The sequence below is a fragment of the Zalophus californianus genome, chromosome 7 (genome assembly GCF_009762305.2).
Source record: "Zalophus californianus isolate mZalCal1 chromosome 7, mZalCal1.pri.v2, whole genome shotgun sequence".
Taxonomy (NCBI): Eukaryota; Metazoa; Chordata; class Mammalia; order Carnivora; family Otariidae; genus Zalophus; species Zalophus californianus.
Window position 1 is genome coordinate 144,880,865 of NC_045601.1, and position 10,876 is coordinate 144,891,740.

The 10,876-nt window shown below is 41.4% G+C and overlaps 4 non-coding genes across 4 annotated transcripts; 1 reads left to right on the plus strand and 3 right to left on the minus strand.

Annotated features, from left to right (window-relative positions):
• Window positions 1–894: 894 nt before the first annotated feature.
• On the minus strand, window positions 895–976 carry TRNAS-CGA. The gene has a single exon. It is a non-coding gene; the product is annotated as a tRNA-Ser (tRNA).
• Window positions 977–2,502: 1,526 nt separating this feature from the next.
• On the minus strand, window positions 2,503–2,575 carry TRNAV-AAC. Its single transcript has one exon. It is a non-coding gene; the product is annotated as a tRNA-Val (tRNA).
• Window positions 2,576–6,001: 3,426 nt separating this feature from the next.
• TRNAT-AGU lies at window positions 6,002–6,075 on the minus strand. Its single transcript has one exon. It is a non-coding gene; the product is annotated as a tRNA-Thr (tRNA).
• A 2,220-nt stretch (window positions 6,076–8,295) lies between these two features.
• On the plus strand, window positions 8,296–8,369 carry TRNAI-AAU. The gene has a single exon. It is a non-coding gene; the product is annotated as a tRNA-Ile (tRNA).
• The last annotated feature ends 2,507 nt before the right edge of the window (window positions 8,370–10,876 follow it).

The following is a 10,876-nucleotide window of genomic DNA, read 5'->3' on the forward strand; positions in this document are numbered from 1 at the left end:
TTGTTGTTTTACTTGAACGTATCTCCATGGACTCAGTTTCCACGTTCTCTCTTCACTCCTTACCCAGTTTATATTAGTGCCTAGTTTTGAGCTCTTCATTACTGCCCCCCATAATATTCATCTGCCCACAAATTGCAATAAACACAAAATGCAATAAGGAGGCAATAATTCAATAGAAGTATACATTTTAAGAATGGCATTTGACAAAGAATCTTGGAAACCAGGAACTCACTTACTAATAAATACAAAATTGGCTTAAATTTTACTTAGCTCTTCAAAAGAGCTGCAAATGCAAAAGTGCTTATAAAAGAGAGGTTTAGTCCACTGAAGGGACGAGGTTTCATATGGGCTTGAAAAGGCAAAGTCAGAAGTCCAAATATATCCTCTCTGTGCCTCAATTTCCTTATTTGTAAAAAGTGCTTCAAAGAGCACTTGGCAAATATGTTGGAGTATTATCCTAAATTTTTTATGGCTCTCACCAGCCTTTGATGTCAGTTATAAACACTAAAGATTACTGCCTGAGAATGCCTTTAAGGAAGCTGCTGGCTCTATGATCAGAAAGGGCATCTATTCCCCCAAATTTCAACATCTCCTGTGTTCTCTTTGCTGCTGTGCTCTGGCATTCACCAGATTTAACAAATTCACCTCCACGAGCCAGTGTTATTGAGTGCTCCAAGTCTGAAGCCGAAGCTCGGTGTGGACAGTGGGACACGGAGCAAGCACCCAGACGACCAAAGAAGATGATGGAACTCGTAACTAGCTGGCGCTGTCCTCCTAAAGGATTTGAGTTATAAATTGGAACTGCCGCTTAAGAGATGTCTCTGCGGTGCTGGGCGGGGAGCCGTTCAATTTTGCAGAAGCTTCAGGGGGTAGGCCCCACACCAAAAAGCACAACGCTGTGAGCAGGATTTGAACCTGCGCGGGGAAACCCCATTGGATTTCGAGTCCAACGCCTTAACCACTCGGCCATCACAGCCCCTTTCCTAAGGCTGTCATTCATTAGACTGAAGACAAGTACATGTCATTTACCATGTAGTGTATTAGAGAGAGGATGACTGGTTCCTGAGTGTCCTCTCAAAACCTTCTCCAAGCCCAGGCTTCCATATTTCACTTAATGGCAATTTCACCTTTTCAGATATTTATGCAAAAATCTTGGCAACGCCCTTGACTTCAGTTATTCTTTCATTCCACATATGTGAGGGGATTCTTGTTTCCTCTCCCCTCAAAATGCATCTAGATCTGAACAACTTCTCACCACCTAACTGCTATCACCCCGGCCCACCACAACTTCATCTCTGACATGGGATATTGCAAAATCTCTTAATAGGTTTCCCTTCTTCCATCCTTTCCAGCCTTATGAAACACTCAATGATAAGCAACCGGAGAGATCTTTTTGAACCCAAAACACTTTGAGCACAGCTTTGCTCAAAACTCAACAACGCCTCATTTCATCAGAGCAAATACCAAAGCCCCCACTTGGGCTACTGAGTTGCCCAAGATCTCATTGCTCCTACTGCACCCCTTGCTAAGCTATTCTTGCTTTGATATAAGTATGACCCAGCCCCTTACCTACTTCAGGTGCTTTCTCAAATATCAGTTTATCAGGAACACAGCCTGAACATTATATCTAAGCCCTACACGCCCCTCATCCCAGGGCTGCTCCCCGTTCTTTGCTTTATTTTTCTCCAAATCACTCATGGTCCTTTGACACATTATGCACCTTATTTATTTTGTGTGGAACCTTGTGAATTATGGTTCAAACGCAACTACTCCTGGCTCCACATTACATGCTTCATCCTTCACATCTTTTTGGATATGTGTGTATTTTCTTCAAATTCCCAAAGCCCCGATCTTCACAATTTCCATATGTAAGGAGGAAGAATTTTTCCTCTATTCTGTTAGGTTTGTAGCAGGGGCCTATGAGTCCAACTGACAAAGGATAGGTTAACAGGAGAAAAAGTTTACAAATTTTGTTGATGTGGATATTTTTTATTTTAATTTTACATGCATGAAGGCTTCCCAGGAAAGAAACGAGAACCCAAAGAAGCAGTTAGACTTGAAAGATTTCATACCATTTTAACAACATTGTAGGGAAGTAGGTAGACAAAGAAAAGGGAAGTTTGGGCTTCTAGGGGCAACATTTGTGGGAAGGTAACTATATGGGGAAACTAGTGGAAGCAGGGATTATTTTAGCAGGATTTGTTTCTGCAGACTCATCTTGGTGCTGACTTTCCATCTCTAGTGATCAGGGTAGTTCTCCTCCGTCATGAGAGACGGGAGGGGAGCATCTTCACAAAGGGACGTTCATGCCCTGCTTTTAAGCAAAGACAGAGAGCCCTTCCAGTTTGCTTTTTCTTAATAGCTCTCAGCTCAAAATCATCCTTATGCTAAAGTGGCATATTTCGGGGTCGCAAATACTCGCGTTTGTTTTTAAGTCTGAGACCCTCAAAAGAAAATACAAGTTCATGTCTAAAAGGAAATAGGCTCAGAAGCAAAAGTACCTGTTTCCGCCCGGTTTCGAACCGGGGACCTTTCGCGTGTTAGGCGAATGTGATAACCACTACACTACGGAAACCCCGTGAGGGCACCTTTCGGTAAAAGTTAATATTGCTTGATACCCCAGGTCTTTTTTCTGGAGGGATTTCCCTTTACGAAGTTAACACTGTCATATACCAGTAGAAATGCTTTTGCCAAATATATTTAGTATAATGTTCAGAGAAGCCTGTTTAGAACAGCCAAAAAATTGGAAACTCACCCTAGTGCCCTGATGGGTTTCTAGAGAAAATAACAGCAGATCGGAGACTTCATAGATGAAAAGAGTGTGATGAAATAGGATGCAGAGACGTTAGAAAGGGGACTTTTTTCATTGGGAGCTGAATGGAGTGGGCATGGTGTTGGTGGCGGGAGGATATCCAAGGATGTGAAGCAGGGTATGGAAATAAATTAGGTTAAAAGGGAATATGTGGGCCAGATGAGAGAAAATACGGGTTGTGCCTTCCAAAGCGGGGAAGGTATATTTAAATCTGAATATGAGGAGAGAAATTGGGCTGTTAATTCTTGGAGTACAGATGTCATCAGTGAAGATTTCTTTTTTTAAATTAAGATTTATTTTTATTTATTTATTATTTATTTATTTATAAGATAAATTTTTTTAGATTATTTATAAATTATTTATAAGATTATTATTTATTTATAAAATAAATATATTTATTTATTTTACAGAGAGAGAGAGACAGTGAGAGAGGGAACACAACAGAGGGAGTGGGAGAGGGAGGAGCAGAAGGCAGACGCTCAACGACTGAGCCACCCAGGCGCCCCAAGATTTCTTTTTTTAAAAAAGAATTAAAGTGTAGTTTACATAATTAAAATGCACTGATCTTAAAGACACAGCTCAATGAAAAAAAAAAGTCACATCAACGCACTGATTCAATAAACTCGGAAAACGACAGCCAGATTAACCATAAAGAAAATTGTAACTACCCAAATTATTTTGAAATGCTTGAAAACCAAAATTTTAGAAATCTTAAAAGCAGCTGGAGGGAAAAGAGAATACATTTTAGGTTAAACAAAGATTAAATGGAATAATAAATATTAAATCAAAGAAAGGCAGAAGAAGAGAAACAAAAAACAAATGGGACAAATAGAAAACAATTAACTTGATGATGGACTTGAATCCAAATATAAATAATTGCATTTAATGTAAATGAGATAAACACATAATTAAAGGCAGAGATTGGCAGGCTAAATAGTAAAACAAAACAAAGAAAAACAGGAGCCACCTGTACCCTGCTTACAAGAGACACATAAGACAAATAAAGATGACAGGTTGAAAGTAGAGTGATGAGGGAAGATATACCTTGAAGACATGAACCATTATATCGATATCGGATATATATCAATATCAGACAGAGTAGACCCTAGGGTAAAAAGTAAGACCAAAGATAAAGAGACACATTCAATAACAATAAAATGAACAATTCGCCGAGAGGACTTATTCTTATATGAAGCAAAACTGAGGAAACTAAAACAAGAAATAGAACAACCACAACTATGGTTGGTGATTTTAAAGACTCCTTTGAGTAGCTGATGAGAAGCTGAAAGAAAAGGGGAAATAAATAGGATGTAGAGGGTTTGAAGTGTAGCTAGTAACTGACCAACTTGACCTAGTTAGCACTTAAAAGACACTGCACTTAACTACTGTAGAATACACATGTCAAGAATGGCTTTGATGACCAATCTTGAAGACACGGGGGGCGGGGGGAGACAAGAGGAAGCTATTATAGATTATGGTCAAGAAGAGATATCCAAGACCCAAATAGAGACCAATAGCAGGACAGAAGGGAAAGACATCTTACTCATGTTGAAGGCAAAGTCAATAGACTTTGTGATGATTTGATGGTGGGAGGAATCAAAGTTAACCACAGGTTTCCAATGGGATTGATGTCAGTTGAGTTTATGGTGCACTGTGTTAGTGGTACCTATATGAAATTCCAGTGGAGATTGAAATATGAGTTTGAAGCTAGGGAGAGATCTGTCTTAGATGTGGATATTTGGGGAGATTAGCTCCAGGTAGGCAATCAAGAGATTTAGAGTTGATGAAGAAATTCTGAGGGATGAAGGATCAACTCCAGAGACTCTGCAATGAGTCAGGATGTGAACATCAGCCCTGGAAAGCACCAAGATGCTTGAGATTCTTCCAGTTGCAATCATGGTGTAGGTACATGACTCAAGAACTTAAAACTTAACCATCTAAGAGTGTTTGACACTCCTAAGTTTGATGTGCTGTGTATGTGGAATTGTAGACACAGATTCAGCATTAAACAATCCCAGTACAGAGAAGAAACTGTGATAACAGGTAACAGGGACAGATGAATCCAGAAGATCTCAGCTGAGTCTGCAGAGTAATGATTTCCAGAAGTAGTTATCCACAGTGTGGTCATTATCACATTTGTTTCAAACCTAAAGTTGCCTGGTTAGACAAGTATGTCCAAGTGGACGTACTTCCTAACCATTTCCCTTTCCCTGACATTTCTCATCATGGCCATGCTTTACCTTTCACTTTTTAAAAAAATTTTTTATTGTTATGTTAATCACCATACATTACATCATTAGTTCTGGATGTAGTGTTCCATGATTCATTGTTTGTGCATAACACCCAGTGCTCCACGCAGAACGTGCCCTCTTTAATACCCATCACCAGGCTAACTTATCCCCCCACCCCCCTGCCTTTCACTTTTTAACGGACATTTCATTCAGGTGAATTCATCAAACTATCCAATGCCCAACTTCACCAATGAATAGCGAGACATGAAGAAGAAAGAACCACACAGCTGGTCAAAACAACAGCATGCCTACTCTAATAGCACAAAAGAGGAGCTGTCTGTCTGAGGATCCCAAGCCAGGGAACATTTAATAGGGGAGGTGGTTTGAATAAAGAATAAGTTGTGTCAGGAAAGAAATAGTATTTCCATTACAGAAAACTCCCTTCAGCAAAGACACAATTGTGAATGTCCAGGACATGGTTAAAACTGTCTTACAGAGTAGCCACCTTTTATCATTTAGTACTGTTAACCACTCAGTGCTTCCGGAGTTACATGATGTCATCTGTTAGATTCAAATTCACTTTAAGGAGTTTTAAAAAATAGTCCTCTAACATCTTTGCATTCCCAGATGCTCAGCAATCAACAAGAAATTAATCCTTTCTTAGTAATACAAAGAATATCTGGAAGGGCATGTTCTTAAAGTGGTTGAGTCTCCGTCACTTGATCTCAAATGGTAGGACAAAGGGGCAAACCTCATCTAGGCTACTCACTTACTGCAAATATCATGACTAGAACAAATATTCCGAGTCCTTAAATTACTCTTGATATATGTGTTGGGAATGCTTCTCAAGGGCCTGAGTATTACAAGATTCATCCAAAGTAAATTCAAGTTGGTTCCTACTCACGTAGAGAAAACATAGGAGGTTAAATCACAAAAGCCAGGAAGAAAGCAGGAGAACAGGCCCCGCTGGGATTCGAACCCAGGATCTCCTGTTTACTAGACAGGCGCTTTAACCAGCTAAGCCACGGAGCCACATACAGTAACCCCTCTAACTGCATCTTATTTGAGTATGATTTCACACACCTCAACTGTAACGAACTTAGTAACTAGTTTACCAGATGTTTCAAAAACAAAAAAGAATAGACATTGTCTCAGTCAAAACCAAAGAAGAATGTTCTTTTGGAAGGATGAACATAGGGACTGGATTGAGATGACTGTCTCTTCTTGGATCAGTGTTTCAGTGTGGACACTCCTAGATTCACTAGACTATAAACTCTGGTGGCAGGGACAGAGCCCTTTGTTGAACCCAAAAGGAAAAATGAATGGACTTTATACTAACCACCATTTTGTTTTAACCACACCTGTGCGCTCCTCTATTAGTGTGGAAAAGTACATGCTACTGGTCAAAATCAACAGGTGTCTGACACGCTGTTGCCAAAAGAACTGTGAGGATACGTTTGCACCTGTCAGATGGTGCTTAAGGATGGTGGCACTCATTTCTCAACTCCAGAAATGTTGACTGCCGATGGCTCACAACTGGGTTGGTCTCTGGGAACTGTCCTCAACAGAAGACGCACCTTGCTCAGATTTACACCCACCATTGGGGGTGCTCACATCCAAGACTGGTTGATGTAAGAGTATAAAGGCCTCCCCTCCTCCTGTTGGACTCAACGCAGGACATTTTTGAAGGGCCATTCCATGATCAAAGACCCCTGAGAGAACAGTGAGGCCTCTGTTAAACTACATCAAGCTCAACTTCTGCCTCTTCCCGACCCCGCTTCCCTTACCCTCTCTTATTTGCTGATTCTAAGAGCATTCCCAATAAAACTGCACACAACCTGACCAAAGGCAAGTGACTGATGCCTCCTTCGAGCTCTAGAGGTCAAAGTAAGTCTGAATGTGGCCCAGACTCAGAAATCATTTACCACAGCAAGTGCCCTGGTACAACAAGAATGGTAGCAATATTAATATTCTACCCTACAAACTTACAGAACTGTTGCCACAGAGCAAAAAAAAAAAATGAAGATATCTACTAATTGGTTCAAAAGATGTATAAAGTTAGTTAAAACGTGCTCAAGGACCAGAAGAAGAATTTATGATATTAGAAGCAAGTACCTGGAATGGGAGGTTAGAAACTAAATGGGAAATTTAGCTAGTCAAAGAATATGATTCTCATTTCTGGTAAAAAACGAGAATATCAAGTACTAAACATCTTACAGACTATAGTGCGTATCCAGAAGAAGACCATATAATACACAGATGTGCACGTATGTTCTTACAAATGGAGGGCAAAGGTTTTTAGAATGTACACAGACCGATAAGCTTCTGAAAATACTAGTACCCCTAGCTCAGAAGGAGCCATGGTGGGAAGAGGAGAAGCCGAACGGGGCAGCGAGAGCAGAGGATGAGAGGACCCGGCGGCTCCGTCGGCCGCTCCCTGGGCGCGCACCTGCCGGCAGGTGCGTAGGGCGTCGGCTGGAGAGGGCACACCTCCGAGGAGGTTTCCCGCCGTCCTCCCGAGCCTCCCGACCCGGGTCAGTCCCGGCGTTTCTCCCAGGCCAGATAACGGCCCTGATTCTGGACACGCCCTGCCTCCCACAGCCCTCGTCCTGGTTTGGGTGGGTCCCGGCGGGGTCAGAAGCTCTTCGGAGACGACCCCGGTTCCGGTGCCCGCGCCTACGCCAGCCCCGCACTCGGGCGCCACCGCGCGTCCGGTGAGCCGCACTGCAGCTCCAAACGGCGACCCTCGGGGCGGACTAGGGGGGCGGCGGGGGCTGCGGGTCCCGGGTCCCCGGGGTCCGGGCGGAGCTGGCCTGCTGCGAACAGGCCGCAGGAGCCGGGAGCCACTTGGTCCCGCTGCCGGACGTTGGCCTGAATCTTCTCAGGTTTTCCTGGAAGAAGCGTGATGCCTTGAAGCGGAATATGGAATTTTCCCCTCCCTTCTCCCCGCTCTGCCCCTCGAGAGGGGAAGGACGCAAAGAGTGGGAGCAATGCTCTCTTTTTCTCAAGATAAACCTCAAGATAGGAATGCTGTTTCAGCCCCGCGTCGGGCTCCCTGCTCGGCGGGAAGCCTGCTTCTCGCTCTCCCACTCCGCCTGCTTGTGTCCCCTCTTGCTCTGTCAAATAAGTAACATCTTAAAGTAAGTAAGTAAGTAGACAGGTAAGTAAGTAAGTAAAGAAAGAAAGAGAGAAAGCAAGCAAGCAAGCAAGCAAGCTGTCTCAGTGTTGTTTAGAGGAGGCGCTCAACGTCCGGGCCGGTTAGCTCAGTTGGTTAGAGCGTGGTGCTAATAACGCCAAGGTCGCGGGTTCGATCCCCGTACGGGCCAAGCAGTGCGGCGCTTTTGCGCTACGCGAGGGGAGTAATGGCGGACTCTTAGCTTTACGAATTAAACACATCTGTGAGCCGGTTTGCTGCGATGTCTGGCCCTCAGATAGAGCTGGGTACTAGCCTCGGTTCCAGGCGCTCCTGCATCTGTCGAGCAGTTCCCCCTTGGCAGCAAAGACCGGGGACAACAGACGGCGGTGGCCTTACTTTGTTTTCCTGTGAAGAAACTGTTTTTGGAGGCGGGTGGGGGCGGGGAATCCCTGAATTAACCAGTTGTGGAATCACCCTTTATATCACTCCTTCTGGGTCATTCTGCATTTCCCAGTTCAGTTTAAAGAAAAATAGCTAAAAAATGAGAAACAAAAATCTCCCAAAACTTTAATAGTAAGAATGACCAACATCCTTGTGTTTCAAAAAGAAACTTTAAAAAGATAAAGAGATGTTTCCTTTTCACCCTTATTCTTAGCCCACATCTCAAAATCACTTTCTAGGTAAACTCTGTCCATAACTTTTCATTTTATCCTTACTGGTTTTCCTTGGGCATGTATACGTAAATATTTATATTGATTATTATTTTTCTTCTTTTTCACACAAAAGATAATCATTTACTCATTGTTTTGCATTTGCACTTTTTTCTTAGTATATCTTGAGTATTTCTAATTGCACTTTCTACTTTGTACGCCGCCAAAATTAAAGCTTATTTTCAAATGAGTTGGTCCTGCCAGCCAGAAGTTGAATCTGGAAACCTCTCAACATTGTACAAAATGTAGGCTTTTCCAACTCAGGGAAGGAGGTAGTGGAAATTATATCCTTAATTTTCTCTAATGTGAACAAAGCAGTTTCTTTCTTAAGCCATATCACATTTAGAGGCTTGAATATGCACTCCCAAAGTGCTCAATCATCAAAAGAAATTATGTACAATTTTAACAAATATTTATTTGCTTGTGGAAGGAAGCTTTTATTTTTGCTCATTATTGACCCCCCCATGTGTACATAATGAAAGTTTGGGTTTTTTCCTCCTGTTAATCAGTCTCACATAAATTTAATTCTTAGACCAGCTAGAAGAAACTTGAAGGGTAGAGAAAATTCTTCCTCTGCATTAGTATAGCAACTGCAAAGCCCTAAAACCAAGTGAACACAGTACTGTAGAGATAGATGACCCGTGTGGCTGAAGGAGGCTGTCAAGGAAAAGGGTCTGGGGCTCTGGCCTCCCATGCCCATTTTACTCTCAGAACGATCTCTAGCTTCAGGCAGTCCAGCTGAAAATTCTGCTTTTGTGAGATAGGTTGGCTGATTTGTGGGCTTTGTCATTAGGAAATAAGAAAGAAGCTGGTGAAGGGTGGCAGAATATGCCAGCCCAAAATATGACACTTTGACACAATGATCACTTTGAGCTAAGGGCTTTTGAAAAGCATTAAATACAAGAAAACCACTCCAAACTTTCTACTTATTCTTAAAAGTAGGAGATAAAATTCCCATGTGAAAGATGTCTTCTTTATACCAGGAGAAGAGTCACATTCTAATTCTCAAGGATAGAAAGTTGAGGCTCAGGGAAATCTTATTAAATTAACCCCAATCTTCCTAGTCACTTCACCCAATTAATTATCCTAGCCCCAGCCCCATTGCCTTATCACATTTTCCTGATTTTACTGCCCTTTGTCCAATTCAGTATATGCACATGCAACTCTATCCGCTTCTTTGTGTCATTTCCTTATGGAGGGATCCCGTGTTACATAAAACACATTAAATAAAGTTGTGTGTTTTCGGTTAATTTGTCTTTTGTTATGGGGGCTCACATCGAGAACTTAGAAGGGCAGAAGGAAAGACTATTTTTGCTCCTCTCCACTGGAGTGAGAGACTGGTTTTCTGCTGTGTGCCTTCTTAAAAATCCCCAGGAAACAAAATCCAGACTGTGGAAAAGCTCAGGTTTCTTCTACAAATAAAAGGAGAGAGAGAAAAACTATAGATTCAAAGAACTTGAGAGACATATATGTTCAAAGGCTTGTTTTTAAAAGAGTATACGTGTAATCTATATATATATGCTTTTTGTAATATATTCTTTTATTATACAGATTATTATAATATCTGCATATAATTGTAATATATTATAGAACCCATTTATAAAATATATAAAACAAGTGGCAACATTTGAACAATAATTGAATACTTGACTTTATTTTTGTTTTTAGATGTGATCATTGTGTTGTGATTGTTTTTTCAAGTCCTTATCTTTTATTTTTGTTTATTTATATTTTTTCCTTATCTTTTAGAGATACATACTTAAATATTAGTCCTGTGCCGGTTATATTGGAGCCTGAGGCAAAGGAAAAATCAGTAATACTGATTCCCTACTAAAAGCTTGGATATTGTATTCATTATGGATCTTTTGCATTGATTTTTATTTTTTAAAAATATTGCTTTAAAATATTATTTCGTTTGCTAAGCTTTTTGGTTAAGCCTTCTCAGTTTTGTGCCCAAGGCAGGTAACTCACTCGCCTTACCCCACCC